This window comes from Musca autumnalis, unplaced genomic scaffold, assembly GCF_047663935.1.
Source record: "Musca autumnalis isolate F117 unplaced genomic scaffold, ASM4766393v1 scaffold_2, whole genome shotgun sequence".
Taxonomy (NCBI): Eukaryota; Metazoa; Arthropoda; class Insecta; order Diptera; family Muscidae; genus Musca; species Musca autumnalis.
This window is the reverse complement of record NW_027411755.1, coordinates 138114126-138130959: the sequence shown is the minus strand read 5'-3', so window position 1 is coordinate 138130959 and position 16834 is coordinate 138114126. Positions and strand designations below refer to the sequence as shown.

At 32.3% G+C, this 16834-nt stretch overlaps 1 protein-coding gene across 1 annotated transcript in view; it reads left to right on the top strand.

The window, feature by feature from the left end:
• Positions 1-16834, top strand: part of dpy (fibrillin-like protein dumpy) — a 310858-nt gene that overhangs the window by 31326 nt on the left and 262698 nt on the right. Inside the window, exon 2 of the mRNA XM_073969448.1 lies at positions 10455-10760. The gene's annotated coding sequence lies outside the window, so the exon portion shown is untranslated. The remainder of the gene's footprint in view (positions 1-10454; positions 10761-16834) is intronic.

The following is a 16834-nucleotide window of genomic DNA, read 5'->3' as shown; positions in this document are numbered from 1 at the left end:
AAGGCTGGCAGGAAGGCGTTTTTGACAAAATGATGCACAGGTTACTCTGTTCATTACAAGATTTTTTAATCGGAGATAGTAGGTCACAATGAAACTAACAAAAAACACGAACAAAATTAAACAAAAATTATTTTTAAAGGGCCTACGTGTAAGAGCGTCAATGACTGGAAATTTTCATTTTGATAAGAAAGTTGGGTGTTGCATGTGTGTTATTGGTAATTATCACATTATGAGATTGTTCATGTGTAATAATCATAATCTTAAAGTATACAAAAAATTTTGGGAGCAATTTTGACATTTGACAGTTATTTTTCTGCGCCAGAGTTTTTAACTTTCAGCTTTGCGTTTTACAAACGTGTTCGCTTTTGCATTACACGTTCCAAAGGGGCTAATGAAAAGTTTTGCAAACGACAATTGTCTATGATCGGGAATGAAAATCAGATCGATGTTCAATTTATCTTTTCATGTGTTGATTACACTGACCAACACGACTTTTGCTTCATCCTATTTTTTATGTTTCCAACTCAATTGGGGACTTATTTTCAAATCGCGAAGTAGTTATTCTTTATCAGCTATTGTTTTCGAGATACGATTTTACACAGATTTTCGTTATCCTTGGTAACCAAAAGTATGTTTTCGTTGTTTATTAAACACGAGTTTGTTAGGGAGATTTCGTGTGCTCGATCCAAACAGTTTTTGCTCTATTCATCGTATATATACTTTGGAAAATATAGAAGACCTATACCAGACTTTGAAAAAATTGCGTATTTTGTATATTTCTAAGTAGAATTATGTCATCAAGACAAGCCTTGGATATCTCATATTATACGCCAAATTGCGTGGGATGTCTACGGGTATCTTCCAGTGAAAATAAAAATTAAATATTTTAAAAACTGTTTCATTTTTCGATTTTGAAAATAATTTAGCTATTATTGTACCAGCCGGAAAATAAAGTAACTAAATTGATGATCAAATGACCACAGTTCGGAAATTAAATGAATGAGCGTCTTAGCCGAATGGTCTACCAAATATTAAATTGATATTTTCTCCAGAAGATGATTATTTAAATACGAAAAAGGATTTGAATTTTAATATATGCAATGGCTAAACTGGCACAAAAAAAACTTCATTCAGTAATACCCACTAATGCTGGTGCATTAATTGCTAAACCATTTTCAAATCGTAAAATTAAGAAGTTTTTAAAATGTTTAAGACAAATTCCTAACTAAACAAAACACACACATTTTAATAAAAGTATTTTTTTTTTTTTTTTTTTTGGTAAAATAACAAATGTTAGCAAATCGAAAAGTACAATCATTGTTAAAAATTGATTTTAAATATTAAATCGCGAAAATTGCCTTAAATGTCAAATTACAGCCAGTTCGGTTAGCTAAAACCTCCAAATGCCAAAAATCGGGAGGTACCGTTGTATGGGAGCTGTACCTAAACATGCACCTATGTTAACAATTTTTTGTGGAGTAGTGTTGTGACCCATATAATAAAAACAATTGTAGCTAAAACCCTCAAAATATCGAAAATCGGGAGGTACCGTTATATTGGGCCTTTACCCAAACATGGACCTATGTCGACAGTTTTTGGTGGAGTAGTGTTGTGACCCCTTAGAACAATAAATGTCAAATTAGGCTAAAAACGGTAGCTAAAACCCCCAGAATACCGAAAATCGGGAGGTACCGTTATATGGGGGCTACACCCCCCATAGAACCATAAATGTCAAATTCCAGCAAGTTAGGTTAAAAACTGTAGCTAAATCCCCCAAAATACCGAAAATCGGGAGGCGTCGTTATATGGGGGCTATACCCAAACATGGACCTATGTTGACAGTTTTTGGTGGAGTAGTTTTTTGACCCCAAGAACCGTAAATGGTAAATTACAACTAGCTCGGTAAAAAATTATATCTTGTATGGGAACTATACCAAAATATGGGCAGATATAGCCCATCTTTGAACTTGACCTGCCTATGGAAAATAACTGCTCGCGTGCAAAAATGTAGTTTTCTAGCACAAGTTTTGCGGATGCTAGAATTATTACAACCTACGGACATGGTTACATCGACTAAGAATTTTATCCTAATCAAGAATATATATTTTATACGGTCGCAAATAATTATTTCAATACGTTACAAACGCGAAAAGACTGCAAGATTGGGCAGCGGCCTATAAAATGTGAAACCGATTCCACCTCTCCCAAATTACACAGTGAACATTGTTGGTCTGGCGTTCTAAAAGACACCACTTGTAGAGATGTTTTACATGACTGAAATACTCATGAAATGTCGCCAACATTACTGAGGGGTATTTTGCCACCATTGAAAATATTAATGTAGACTGGCCGGGGAATCGAACCCACGACCTTCAGCGTGCAAGGCGGGTGTGCATACAATTGCACCACGGTGGCACGCCGGCGGCACGCCGGTGTCAAATTTTCTTCAACTAACTCACAAAATAAATTTGAATAAATATTTTCTTTCACAAAAATTTCAGAAATTTGCTTAATATATTTTTTGTTTACGCTATAATACGCAAACCGCTAATCAGATTTGTATAGTTTTGGTGTACGTACATATTGTACGATGATTAAATTGCGTTCCTTTTTTTATATTTTTCAGATGCGTAAACAGCTTGACTTTTAATAAAACACGTGCAAACTGATAATTTTTTTAATTCTTTCTTAATTTTCCGCGAAAATTTACTTTTTCACTAAAGTTATGGGACCTCAGTAAACATATTGTATGTAGGAAGTCATAAATTAACAATGTTTCTCAATATAATGAACAGCGTTTTAAAAGCTTTTTTTTGTAATCAGTAACTTTTGCGCACAATAACCACAATTAGTATATGGAACAGATTCGAGAACGAGACTTTTTTCTCAATTCATGGACCAATAATCTTTCATGTAGTTTTTTTTTTAATGAAATATTAAACATGTGAGCAAAGTATATATTCGGGACGCGGCCGACTATGTGATACCCTACACCACTACCCCTGTGCATAAGCTTTTCACAGCTAAACATTTATTTTAGGGATTATTATCCGACTATCACCAAATTCAAAAAATTGCGAAATGTAACGTAATTGAAAAACAAAATGGAAAATTGGATGCATTACGGACTATTGTGATATCTTCCTTGTTTGACCACCTTCGCCAACCTACTGTGCATCAATGTAAAGGCAATATTTTCTTCTTAAATTTACAGGCTTGGCCACTGGAATACCCTACTAGAAGCCGAGATATTCGCAAAAGAATAAAACTTTGAATTTTTCTCCACATGAATTTTAGTCCATTCCGACCCCTGGATATTACTCGATCATCACAAATAGGCTTCTTCATCTGTGGCACTCGCATCAACTCCCAAAATTTCGTGCCGATTCGATCAAAATTGCGACCTACAGTGTGATTAAAAAATGGAAAAATGGAATAACCGACATTTGCGATAACTCCATATTTTAACCACATACGCATACCTAGTTTACATCAATGTAAAGGAGAACTTTTCTTCTTCCATTGGCGAGCTTTCCTTTTGAAATACCCAACTAGAAACGGAGACATTCGCATATAAATAAAACTTTGAAATTTCTCCACATATGTTGTTTACCCATTCTGACCCCTGAAAACTACCTGAGCATCACCAAAATCAATAGGCTTCTTCCGTTGTTGGACTCCAATCCAAATTGTTTGACCACTTACTCCAACTTACTTTACATCTTTTTTCATTGATGGGCTTTCCCTTTTCGATTCTCTAACGGAGAATACTAGAAGCGGAGTATAATAGAAGCGGAAATATTTGCATAAGAATAAAACGTTGATTTTACTTTTTTGCCCATTCCGACCCCTGAACATTATCCGACCATCACCAAACTCAATAGGCTTCTTTTTCTGGGACCCCCAATAACCTCCAAAAATTCCATGACGGTCCCATAAAAATTTCGACCTGTAGCGTGATTTCAAAAAAAAAAAATGGAAAATGGGATGTTTTGCCGACTGTTGTGAAATGAAAAGCAACTATTGTGATATTTTCGTTGTTTGACCACCTGCGACAAGCTACTTTACATCGTTAGATAGTTGATATTTTCTACTTTCATTGTCAGGTATACATTAGGGATATAACTTTTTGTACTTTTTTGCAAATATCAAAAATACCACCACATAGCCGTGTAGAGCATGAAAAACTATTATGAAATACGGTGTCAATTTTTCTCTACCGCGAAAAAAGTTTCCGCACCAAATGCATTGAAGTTCTGTAATGCATTTTTTAATTTTATCTGTCATAACAACATATTTACTTTTCATTAAAATTTTTATTTTTTTGTAATCTAATTTAAAATCATTATCAAAGCGTTCTGGACCAATTTCTTCTCAAATCGCGCCATTTCGGACCATATTAGGATTTTTTGACACTATTGCAATTTTTGGTTTTTCTTTATAAACTCGTGAATTTTATGTTTATATTTTTTTAACCTATCGGACAAGAGAATATGGAGCCATTTGCAACTAATTCGCGAAAGTTACAGGCTGTTTTTGTTGACTTTGCCTGTGAGAATTGTATTTTTTTTCTATAAATATTTATTCAAACAAAGCAAATTTAAAATTTTAAGTAGAAAAAATATCAAAAGGGTTTTAGTAATCACGGCCGGTGCGGGAACTTTTTTCACAGAATCGGTCTTAGAAACGCGTTTTCATTATTAGGACAAAATTCCCCAGATGGTACTGGTGTTGTACTTTTGTAGAAAACAAATACGATTCTCACAAGCAAAGTCAACAAAAACTGCCTGTAACTTTCGCGAATTCGTTTCAAATGACCCCATATTCCCTGGTCCGATAGGTTAAAAAAATATAAACATAAAATTCACGAGTTTATAAAGAAAAACCAAAAATTGCAATAGTGTCAAAAAATCCTAATGTGGTCCGAAATGGCGCGATTTGAGAAGAAATTGGTCCAGAACGCTTTGATAATGATTTTAAATTAGATTACAAAAAAATAAAAATTATAATGAAAAGCAAATATGTTGTTATGACAGATAAAATTAAAAAATGCATTACAGAACTTCAATGCATTTGGTGCGGAAACTTTTTCGCGGTAGAGAAAAATTGACACCGTATTTCATAATAGTTTTTCATGCTCTACACGGCTATGTGGTGGTATTTTTTTGGTTATAGCCCTAGTATACATACCCCTTATAGACGCTGAGATATTTGCTCCTCTCTCAGATCGACTCAGTTCGTCGATACAGTTGTTTTGGTATATATAAGTATGGGTCTACGACCATTATTTTGAAGCGTTACACACTTTTTGGCCAAACCAACTTTTAATACCCTCCCCACATAGTGGTGTAGGGTATAAAAGTTTTGATTTTTCCTGATATACACCTTGATTCGACCAAAAATGTGCCTCATCGAAATAATGGCCGCAATAAATAAAATTAGTATCTCGACCAGATTCGAGAACGGGACTTTTTTCTCAATTCATACAACAAAAATCGTTAATGTACGACCAAAAATGTGCCTCATCGAAATAATGGTTTTGGACCCGAAATATCTGTTTCAGACAATTTGTTCTTTTGTTTGTTTTATTCACGGACAGTTACGTGAGCGAGAATAGAAAATGCAAAGCAACTCAACTAAATATAGATCAGGTTCAAATATGGACTATATCGGTCCACTCTATCGAGTACCTCCCACAAAAAAATTCGGAAAAAGTGATATTTGAGAGCTCCTCACGAATTGTCTTGAAATTTTTTTATGTTGTCCTTGCGGCCCTCTTTATGACGGTACAATTTTGTTTCTACGGCAGGTCCATACTTCCTGTAATAATGGCCTAATAGCTCCAAGAAAGCTTGACGGCACCAACTAAGACTTCAAATCCGCAGGATAACTTTCGCAGGGTTCAAACTTTGCACATCGTATTATTTCATCCAGTAATGTATCAGGTTGGAATATGGATTATATTAGTCCCGTCCTTCGGGTACATCCCACACGACATTTTGGAAAAGTGCAGCATTAGGATTCGTCTCCAACCTATTTGAAATTTTTTGCAGAAGGTTGTTTTCACGGCCTCCATTATAACTGTACAACTTTTTCCAGACTAAGTCTATACTACAAATTGTGCACTGTATGTCAATGATTTGACATAATCGTTGTGTTTGAAGAGGTTGAGGGTATATCTCCGTCAGCATAGCTGATTGATACTTTCTTAATTGTTCTAGTATTGTTAAGGGTGTGTTAGCAACAAAGTCAAATTAAATTAAATTAATTAAATTCTCTGATTTTAACGCTTCGATCGTCCTACACTCTGCATACCTAAGGTAGAGTCTCAGCCAATCCAATATTTTAACAACGATTTAACCTCTCGGGGTAATATTGGCTAGCCATGTTTCTGCAATGTAAAACTTCTTTAGAAGTGGTGTCATATACGGGTTGTCACACCCCACATAGGGAAAACAAAGGCCAAAAGTTGCTCAAAACCCAACAGAATGTTTTCTCCAGATTTCGGCACTTTGAAGGTTGTGGCCTTATTATCCCAACGACAAAGCTGTATTTTGGTATTTAGTCTTCGTTGGAGGAATACAACTTTCCACCTGAAATTTGTCGTTATTGGTCCAAACCTTCATATCGCCCCAGTAGAAACGGAACCTCCTGATTTTCGGTATTTTGCAGATTGTGGCCTCATTAACCCAACGAAAAAGCTGAAATTTGGTATTTAGTTTTCGTTGGGGGTATAAAACTTTTCACCTCGAATTTGTCATTATAGATCCACGCCGCTATAGAACGAAACCTCCTGATTTTCGATATTTTCCAGGTTGTGGCCTCGTTATCCCACCGAAATAGATGAAATTTGGTATTTAGTCTTCGTTGGGGTATACAATTTTTCGTTATAGGTCCACGCCTTGATAGAGCCCCATAGAACGGTACCTCCCGATTTTCGGTATTTTGAAGGTTGTGGCCTAATTATCCCACCATAATGACTGAAATTTAATATTTTGATCTTCGTTGGGGGTATAAAACTTTCCACCTGAAATTTGTCATGATAGGTCCACGCTTTCATATAGCCCATAGAACGGTAGCTCCTGATTTTCAGTATCTTGAAGGTTGTAGCCTCATTATACCAACGAAATGGAAGAAATTTGGTATTTAGTCTTCGTAGGAGGTATAAAACTTTCCACCTGAAATTTGTAGGTGTTGCTCTAATTTTTCATATAGACCCCATAAAACGGTATTTTGGAATAACTTAAATTTGGTATTTAGTTTTCGGTACAAAACATTCCATGCAAAAAATGAAACAATTTGGGTTTAGGTATAGCCCCCATATGAGGGGACTACCGAATTGGTTGTAATTGACATTTTGTGTTCCCAGAAGATAGAAACTTTACTCGCAAAAAAACTATCCATATACATATATCCAGGTTTAAGTCTAGCCGGTATACCCCAATTTTATGTATCTTTTTTGTCAATTTTTCGAACCGAGATTGCTGCAATTTATTACAAAAAAGCTTTAATTCGAAAAACTGTAAATATTGATCCATGTTTTGGAAAATACAAGGATGACGCCCCATATGAACTATTTTTAAAGTTAAGATATTCTTCTCCTGGAAAGAATAAGAGGGAGAGCTTAGTACATAAATAAACGAAAGGAAACTAATTGTTTCTACGTACTTCAATACAGTTCACGGTGGAGGGTATAAATAGTTAGACCCGGCCGAACTTTACGCCGTTCTTTTTTGTTTTCAAGTAAAATTGGAATAATTTATGTAGAAATAAAAAATTGAATGATATATATGGGACTAGCATTCTGGGCTAGTTCTGGGTGCAAGTATCAATTTACAGCTTTATCGGACATATAGTGCACTTAGTGCATTATTTACCTCATATCGGATGTTAATATATATGGGAGCTATATTTAAATCTGGACCGATTTTCACTTTTTCTATAGAAATAGTCGTTGGACGGAAGATATGATTTGTGCAAAATAGTAACACGGACAAACCCCAGACATGACTTGTTTTCCCGTTAGCATCGTGCCTCAAAGATGCTGTCATTATTTCAGTCTGTTTAGGCGATTACCCTTATGATGATGCATTCGACAGCATCGCCATAATGCATGTTATTCAACAAGTCATATATCGCCAGATAAGGGTCCATAAAATTCAGAAAACCCATATAGCAGCCAATAAAAAGAAACCAATGTTTGGTCCCCTACAAATGTCTTAAATTTGCGCTGAGATGCAGTTTTGAGGTTTGCTCTTAGATCGGTTTGAAATTTTTATCGCATGAATTTCTTAAGGTATTGTCTTGAGTCTTGATTTTCACTGTCGTCAACATTATCCATCTCTTCGTTGGCTCCATTTATTACGTTACAGCGTTACTATGAATACGTTTCACTATTGGTAATCGAAAGGGGCAAAAATAATACGAAACTAAGAATTACTTGGACTAATATCCATCAACACCCACCAATTAAATACCTCACTTATACATATATATTACTCTTACCATTCATCAATGATTACTGATAAGAAAATCTAATTCTTCTGAGATAATAGTTAAGAGCCATTCGCACACATTTTGATTAATTATTCCATTATGCGTCATACGTGTGGTAGCTTAAGTCACTGTTATTTTTCAATGATAAGGTGTGGTAATCCGCATATGGTCATTTCGACAAATTGTTTTATTACGGATTACCAATTGAGTATTAGAAACTGACATTTAACTTAACCTTGTTTCGTCATCTAGCTCGTGCTTGTTGCTTAAGTCTTTTGATTTTCATTTTAAATTATCAAAGTTAAATTTACAAATTTACCAACAAAATGTACACATAATGCAGTTACAACGTTCAATAACCCCCACGCAAAAATATAACACACAAAAAAAATAAACTTCAGACACCTCAACACGAAAATTAGGTGTTTTTCAGGCATGTCATCTTCATCATTCAGGCGTTTATTAGCGAAAGTGTGGTGACTCTTCCAGAAAAGAAGAAATAACAACGACGACGACATTATTATCATTACCATCATCAAAGGCAACAACAGCCAGTAACAACAACAATGCCAATCATGTCAATAGCAATTCTTTGAAAGCAACACAAAACTTTAATGAATTATCACTGAAATGCAATGTAGGCGGTAGCGGTAGGCTTGTAGGCGTTGCATATAACAACAAAAAATGATACACTACTTTTCCGCACCAGTACGCCAGATACAACGTACAGGTACTGAAACTGGCTTAAAGTATGTCGTTGCCACCACCATCGCCGCCACATAACCGCCTTAAATTGCGTCAATAAACTTGAATTAATGGATGAGATTTCAAAGACACACAACCATCTAAGTCTAAACCACACACACGCACACAAACATCTACAACCTGTTACGATAGATCGCAAATCAAAAGAAGAAAAAAAACGGCAACAAGAAAAAAGCTACAGAAACAAAACACCGACTGGCAAGGAGCGACAATGTTGTTAGTCGTTAATTTCTAACAACTTCTTAACATTCAGCCAAAACAAGAAACAATCGTCTAAAACAACAACAACAAGACAAACGAAGATTTTTTGTATTTTAGGATTTCTCAAAAAATTGCTAAGATGACTATGATGATTGGGATGTTGTTGTTGAGACTGCTCTTGAACATGTTCCACAGCGAACATCTGCCTGAATGAAAAAGAAGCCCGAGAGATGAAATAGACAAAAGATGCCGCCTCAGAGAGTAAATCCCATTTAGGAATTTAAGCCATGCTAACAAAAGTGGCTTTAAATAATTGAGTGGGCCGCACAAACAAACCAAATACTCAAAGTCATCATAGCCATGCAGCCAGCCAACAAACCATTAGCTTGATGATCATCAATAATATTTTGCTTATTTTTAAGCCATTGACGACGACCTTAAAGAGAGTAGCAAACATTTGGTTTTAAGCCAACATTTTAATGTTAACTTAACATTACCATTACCAATGCACTGCACACCGACACACCTGTTGGCCACTCTCTGAGACTGTTAACGGTTTGATACCAACCAAATGGTTGGTTGTTACCAACATTGCTGGCCAACGTTCAGTTTGTTTTTAGCGCTCGAGCGGTACGGTTGGATTTTCTGGAAAGCAAAATCTTTGATGGTTTTCTTTCCAATAACACTAGTGTCTTAAGATCAAACACCATTTGCTTGAATAGAAAAAAATACATAACAGCAAATTTGAGACGGATCTCAAATTGTGATAATAAAAAATTTTAATATAAAGCCTAAGAATTTTTAACTTGAAAACAAAATTTGGCTTATTTGAAAATAACAAGAAGTAGTAGTCGCTTAAAATATTCCCAAAAATATAGTGTGTGAGCTTAAAAAATATTTTTTTCGTCGCTTATTTCCAAGTGAAAGTTTGCCTTGTGGCAAAGCGTTGGAAGATAAATAAATATTTATTTTATTTTCTATTTTTCTTATAGTTGAAAAAAAGTAATTTCATAACAGCAACAGAAAATTATTTTTTAAACCTAGAAAAAAGTGGCAGATAAGTGATTTTTTATTTTTCCCAAGAGAAAAAATATAAAGTGTTTGTTGTGTGAAGCCAGAGCCAAAAAGAAAAACACCAAGAAAATACAAGAAACACTATTTGGCTGGCTGAAAGAAGAAACGACGAGCAAAGGAATTTGTTGTGGATTTTCTTTCTCCGCTATTGGTATCTGGGCTGCTCTTCAAGCTGGCAAATAAAGCATGTACTAATTTTGGATTATTTTCGTTAATAAAAAATGGTGAGCATTACAAAAAAAATGTATTATATAAAAAATTAAATATATTTGAATGTGGACATTAATTTAAAAACTAATGTGAAATAAAGAAAAAAATAATTTTTATTATAAAAATTAAATACAATAAAATGTAAAAACTGATGTCAAAAATATGCATTTGTGTAACATTATAGAGATAAACATTTTTAAATTAATTACAAGAAATGCATTTTATAACGTTCGAAAAAAAAAATACTGAGTGCGCTTTTTGAAGGAACAAACATTAAACAAATAAAAATGCAAAAAAGTTTTTAAAATTGTCGTTATGTAAATTTTTGAAACAAATTTAAAAATAATACCAACTCGTTATAGAATATTTAAATTTTAACAAATTGTGTGATTAGGGATTTCCATTGGGGTATAAAAAATCTACCTTTAACGTAATCTTGTTTCGCCAATCAAAATGTGCTTGTTGCTTAAGTCTTTTGTTTTTCATCACAATAAATAAACTTAAACAGGCAGTTTAAAAAATTAGCAACAATATATATTCACAATGCAGTTTAAATTTGAATCACACCATATTAAAAATAAAACGAAAGAAACAAACATTTTACACATCACTCTTCAAAGGTTGTGAAATTATTATCAGAAACGAACATTTCACTGAAGAAAAAAATTCAGAAAAATCAAGAATAAATTCTTACAATGTAAAGAAAAGAAAAAACAGCAAGTTCGAAAAAATGCCAACACAATCATTTGAATAAACTTAATATATTTTCTTTAAAACATCTGCTTACAGAAAGAAAAACCTGGAAAAGAACAAAAATTCCATGAAACTAAATTCCACTTCTTGTGACAAAGAGTGGAATGTATTTCCTATTAAAGGAAAAGATTTTTTATATTTGCGACCTCTGACTATTATTAAACTCAACCCGAAAGATGAGTATAAATAATATAAAAACTAAAATAAGTATAAAAATTAAATTCATTTAAAATGATCATCGTCCTGATTGGAAACAAATTTAAATAAATTCAAAACCTCAATAATTGTTTAGTGACAAATGTCCGCACAGAATCTTCAAGAAACTACTAACGAACTACTAAACCTTTAAATTTTGGAACCTTATATGAAAGAAAAAAGGACTTGAAAAACGTTTATTGTCTTCTATCAAGTATGTTTAGACCACAATGGAGTTTTTTAGAAATTTCTATGTGGAAATGAGTGACACAAATTCCGTTTTATAAAGAAAAAGAATAGATTTTCATTTTCAACATTCGATCATTAAAAAGTTTAATTCGAAAGATAAAATGATATAAATGATAAATAAATATAACAAATATAAAAATAATTTAAAATTGGAAAAAAATAAATAAATCTAAAACTTTAATAATGGTTTCATGAAAAATGTAATCCATTAACTAGATTGGAGACTAGTAGGAATGTTTTCAATTTTTAATTCTTGTGTTCTGGAACATAAAAGAAACTTTGGGAAACTAATGACGAAATAACAGAAAGCTGTATAAAAACCTCAAGTTCTGGATAGTAGTACAAAGGAAAAGTAGACTTGGATTTTATTTCAAGTATTCGAGCCCATAATGTAGTTTTTTTTCAGACACTTTATTGGAATATATCAAATTTCGTGGAAAAAATATTTATTTAATATTTATTATAATATTTTTCTCCTAGATTAAATCTATGCCTATAAAATTCTAAGCGAAAGATACCGAATGAGTATCTACTGAACCTCTTATTCAAAAATATTGATTTTTATAATGTCAGGAGGGCATTCTTCGAAATTTTTTACATCAAATTTAACAGATTTGAAAATATTATTTATTCCTTTTTAAAATATTTTCCTTTTTTTACGATATCTCATAGAAGATTTAGAACAAATCTAAAGTTTTTTAAATTATCAAATTTTTCATAAAAATATTCCATAATGAGGAAAAAATATTTTTGATTTTTTTCTCCTAGATTTAATCCATGCCTGTTCCTATAAAATTCCTAGTGAAAGATATCGAGTGTGTAGCTACTGAACCTTTTATTAAAAAAAATGTTGATATTTAAAAAATCAGTAGGGCATTGTTCGAAATATTTTTCTTCAAATTTAACAGATTTGAAAATATTATTTAAACAAATATTTTCCTTTTTTCAAATAGTATATTTCTTATAAAAGTATTCTATGGGGAAGGTTAACAATATCTCGTTAGAATATTTAAAAGGATCAAATCTAAGGGTTTAAAAATGATCAAATTTTTCATAAAAATATTCCATAATGTAGTTTTTTCAGACACTTCAGTGGAATGTATAAAATTTCGTGGAAAAAATATTTGTGATTTGTTTCTCCTCGATTTAATCTATGACTGTTCCTGTAAAATTCTAAGCGAGCGTGTAGCTACTGAACCTCTTATTCAAACAATATTAATTTTTATAAAATCAGAAGGAGATTGTCCGAAATCTTTTATTTCAAATTGAACAGATTTGAAAATATAATTTAAACAAATATTTTGCTTTTTTCAAATTGTCTATTTATTATAAAATTATTCATGTGGTAAAGGTTTACAATATCTCATTAGAATATCTAAAGGATCAAATCTAAGGTTTTGAAAATGATCTCATTTTTCATAAAAATATTTTTATGGTGAAGTTTGAAGATTACCGTTTGAGAATCTTATAAGGCATATATTTTGTTTCTTTTTAGTTTGTCCTGCTTTTTAGATCATAAATGAACCAACCACATTTTTTGTCTTGCACTATTCGTTCAATATTTCTACCATTTTCGACGACGATTCGAAAATGGTCATACATTTTAAAAAATTTTTTACGATTTCTATAAATTTTAGAAATATTTTTTTCACGATTTCCTGCTTAAAAACATAACTAAATTAAATTAAAACATAACTAAATTTAAATTTTGCCTGTAAGGGCGAAGATCATTTTTAATGATTTTTTTATTAATTTTCTCGTTTAGAGTTAAGCTTGATGATCGGAAATTATTTGCAAGTGAAAAAGGAAAGCCAAGGACTCGAACCCACATAGTCACCAAATTACGTTCTCTGTCCTAGAACTTATCGTTTTTCAAATGCAAATGTGTTTTGTACATTTACGCGGATACTTGGCCACAGAAATGTATTTTCTTCACGACAAACGCTTTTTTTGCGCTGCCTTTGAATAATTTCTCGTTTCTTCTCGTTTCTTCTTGTTGCTCCTTCCAATGTGATGAATATTTGCTGAGGTTTTGTTGTATGGAGAGATAATGAAAACTGCCAAAATAATCTGTCAAACTCATGTAGAAGATTTCTATAGTTTTATCCATGCTCAATTTTTTAAAAGTTTAAACGGTCTGAAATTCTCAGGAAAGGTGCATCAAAACCAAAGTCACGTTTTATCTTCAATATAGGTGACCACTCTCTTTTCTGTTGTTAGCAGAAATTACAAAATATTTGTACATTGTGATTAAATTACTTATATTGAATTTTTTAGGTTCCCTATCCTATAGTCCACAAAAGCCAACTCTGTTGAAAAGTGAATGTATTTAATTTTTTCCGTAGGTTGTTAGTAAAATGGGTGGTTTCAAAACATGCTGGACCCTTATTTCGAAAAATATGACCTTCCTTAAGAAAAAATTGCATCAGTTCAATTAGAAATAGCTACCATAAAAATTTCAAAACAGCCAAGCAAGCCCCCACTAATATTGATTTAAAGATAAACATTTTTAACTTTTTTAAGGGCAGATGCCAACTTCAAACTTGATTTAAATTTAATGCTTTTATTACGTATAGAAAGGTTGCACCAAATTCGAAAGATTGCACCCTTCCATATTTATCGTATGTACCATACCAGACTGTATGACCAGCTGAAATGGCTAATTTATCTCTATTTTAGGGAAATGGATTCGGTCTACGAATATTTGAGGTCAACAATTATTGTTTAGCAGAGTATTGAAAATATTATTTTTATACGGGAAATGTCTGGTCATACCAATGTGAAAAGAATACACATGTGACAAAATCTGCCATTTTTACCATCAGCTTTGTGACAAAGTTGTTGGAATAAATAACTGATTTCGTCAGATTCAGATTTACATTATAAGTTGTGATATTTATAGGTTTCGATTGGGAACATGATTGGTATATGTCTGGTCATATCAGTATGAAAAGAATACACATGTGACAAAATTTTCTATTTTTACCATCAGCTTTGTGACTAAGCTGTTGGAAACAATAACAGATTTCGTCGGATTCAGATTTAAGTTAATAACTTGTGATATTTATAAATTTCGGGTTTCCGATCGGGAACATGATTGGTATTTACTGATTCATTGGCATTATTATTGGTTGGACATTTAAGTCCGAAAACGTTATTTTTAGAGTTTTTGTTAAAAAAAAAAAATAAAAATACTCATGATAAAATATTTTTAATATATCCAAGACCCGCGAATGTCGAAGAATATAGATTTATAATATTCATGATTACAAATATGTTTAAAGTATCCGATACATCCGCAATGACTTGAGACATACTTGTGAGATATCCGCCTTAGAAAGTGTTCTTGAAATGCCCACAATTTCTGAAAGTCCTTACAAAATATTCTTAAAATATGCGCGACGTCTGAGCGGTAATCGTAAAGTATCCCCTACTTCTAAAATAATTTAGAAAATATATATTTTTTAATTTCCACAATTTCTAAAGGACCTCAAAAAATTTCTTATATATTCTTAAAATTTCCTTAGAAAATATTCATAAAATATCAACGATTTCTGAAAGGTCTTACAAAATATTCTGACATTTTCGCAATGTCCGAAAAGTCTTAAAAAAGATTTCTTCTAAAATGAAAAATAGAAAATATATTTTTTTAAATGTCCACAATTTATAAAAGGACTTAAGAATATTCTTAAAATATTCTGAATGGCTTTAGAAAATATTTTAACAATATCCTCGACATCAAAAAGACCGAAGAAAATAATTTTTTAATGTTCACGATTACTAAAATGCTTTGCGATTTATTTCTTTTATTTTTTAAATCGGCGAAGTCAGAAGGCCTTGGGAACTACTTTTGAAATATTTTCTACTTTAAAAAATATTTTGTTCAAATATCCACAATGAGAGGCTTTAGAAAATATTCTCCAATACCCAAGACATCAAAAAGTATTTATCAGAAAGTCCTTATTGAAATATTCTTAACTTTAAAAAGTATTTTTTTCAAATATCCACGATTTCCGAAGAAATATTCTTAAATACCCATGATATCAGAAAGTCCTTATTGAAATATATATTTTTTTTCTAATACACTGTGCAAAATGTTTGAGCTAATCGCGTGCAAACAACTTCTGCCGAGCATTTTATGAAAGTAGAGAGCTATTGGCTTGTGTTTTCATTGATCGGGTTCGGATTTTGTGGCCTCATCTAAGCATGGTTAAATATTGACTTTTTATGGCAAATCGGTGCTATATCTCTAAAACCAATACGAATCTTGTTTTGACCTCTTCAGCGAACTTATAGAAAAGAGCTAGAAGAAAATATTTGGTGAAATAATGACCTCGAAAAACTGCAGTTATTGCCTCAAATTTTATAAAAAATCTACAAATTCTATAATTTGTATATACATATTTCACAGCGTATCTTCTAAACTTTTAAATTTTTCTTAATGTTATCGTTGGAAATACTCAACTCTTAAGAACATCTTATTTTCAACAACAATTTGATACATTTATCAACCATGCATTGAAATCCCAAATATGAGAATCATGCCTGTGCGAACATTGTTTGAAATATGTTTAGTAGAATGCACTTTCATATCGCGCACAGTGATATCAACAATTTCCGAGAGGCTTAAAACATTCTCAAATACCCAAGACATCAGAAAGTCTTTAAAAAAATATTTCTAAACACAATGATATTTTTCGAAATATATCTGAGAGCCCAGATATATTCCTCTAAAAATATGGGCTATTAGTGGTGTCATACTACGTTTATCAGTAGAACAATAGAACTAACAATAAAACTCTGAACATTAGCTGTGGAAAATCTTCGTAATCTTAATATTTTCAAGTTGGGCAATATACATACATATGTTTATGTTCCACATGCACGCTTT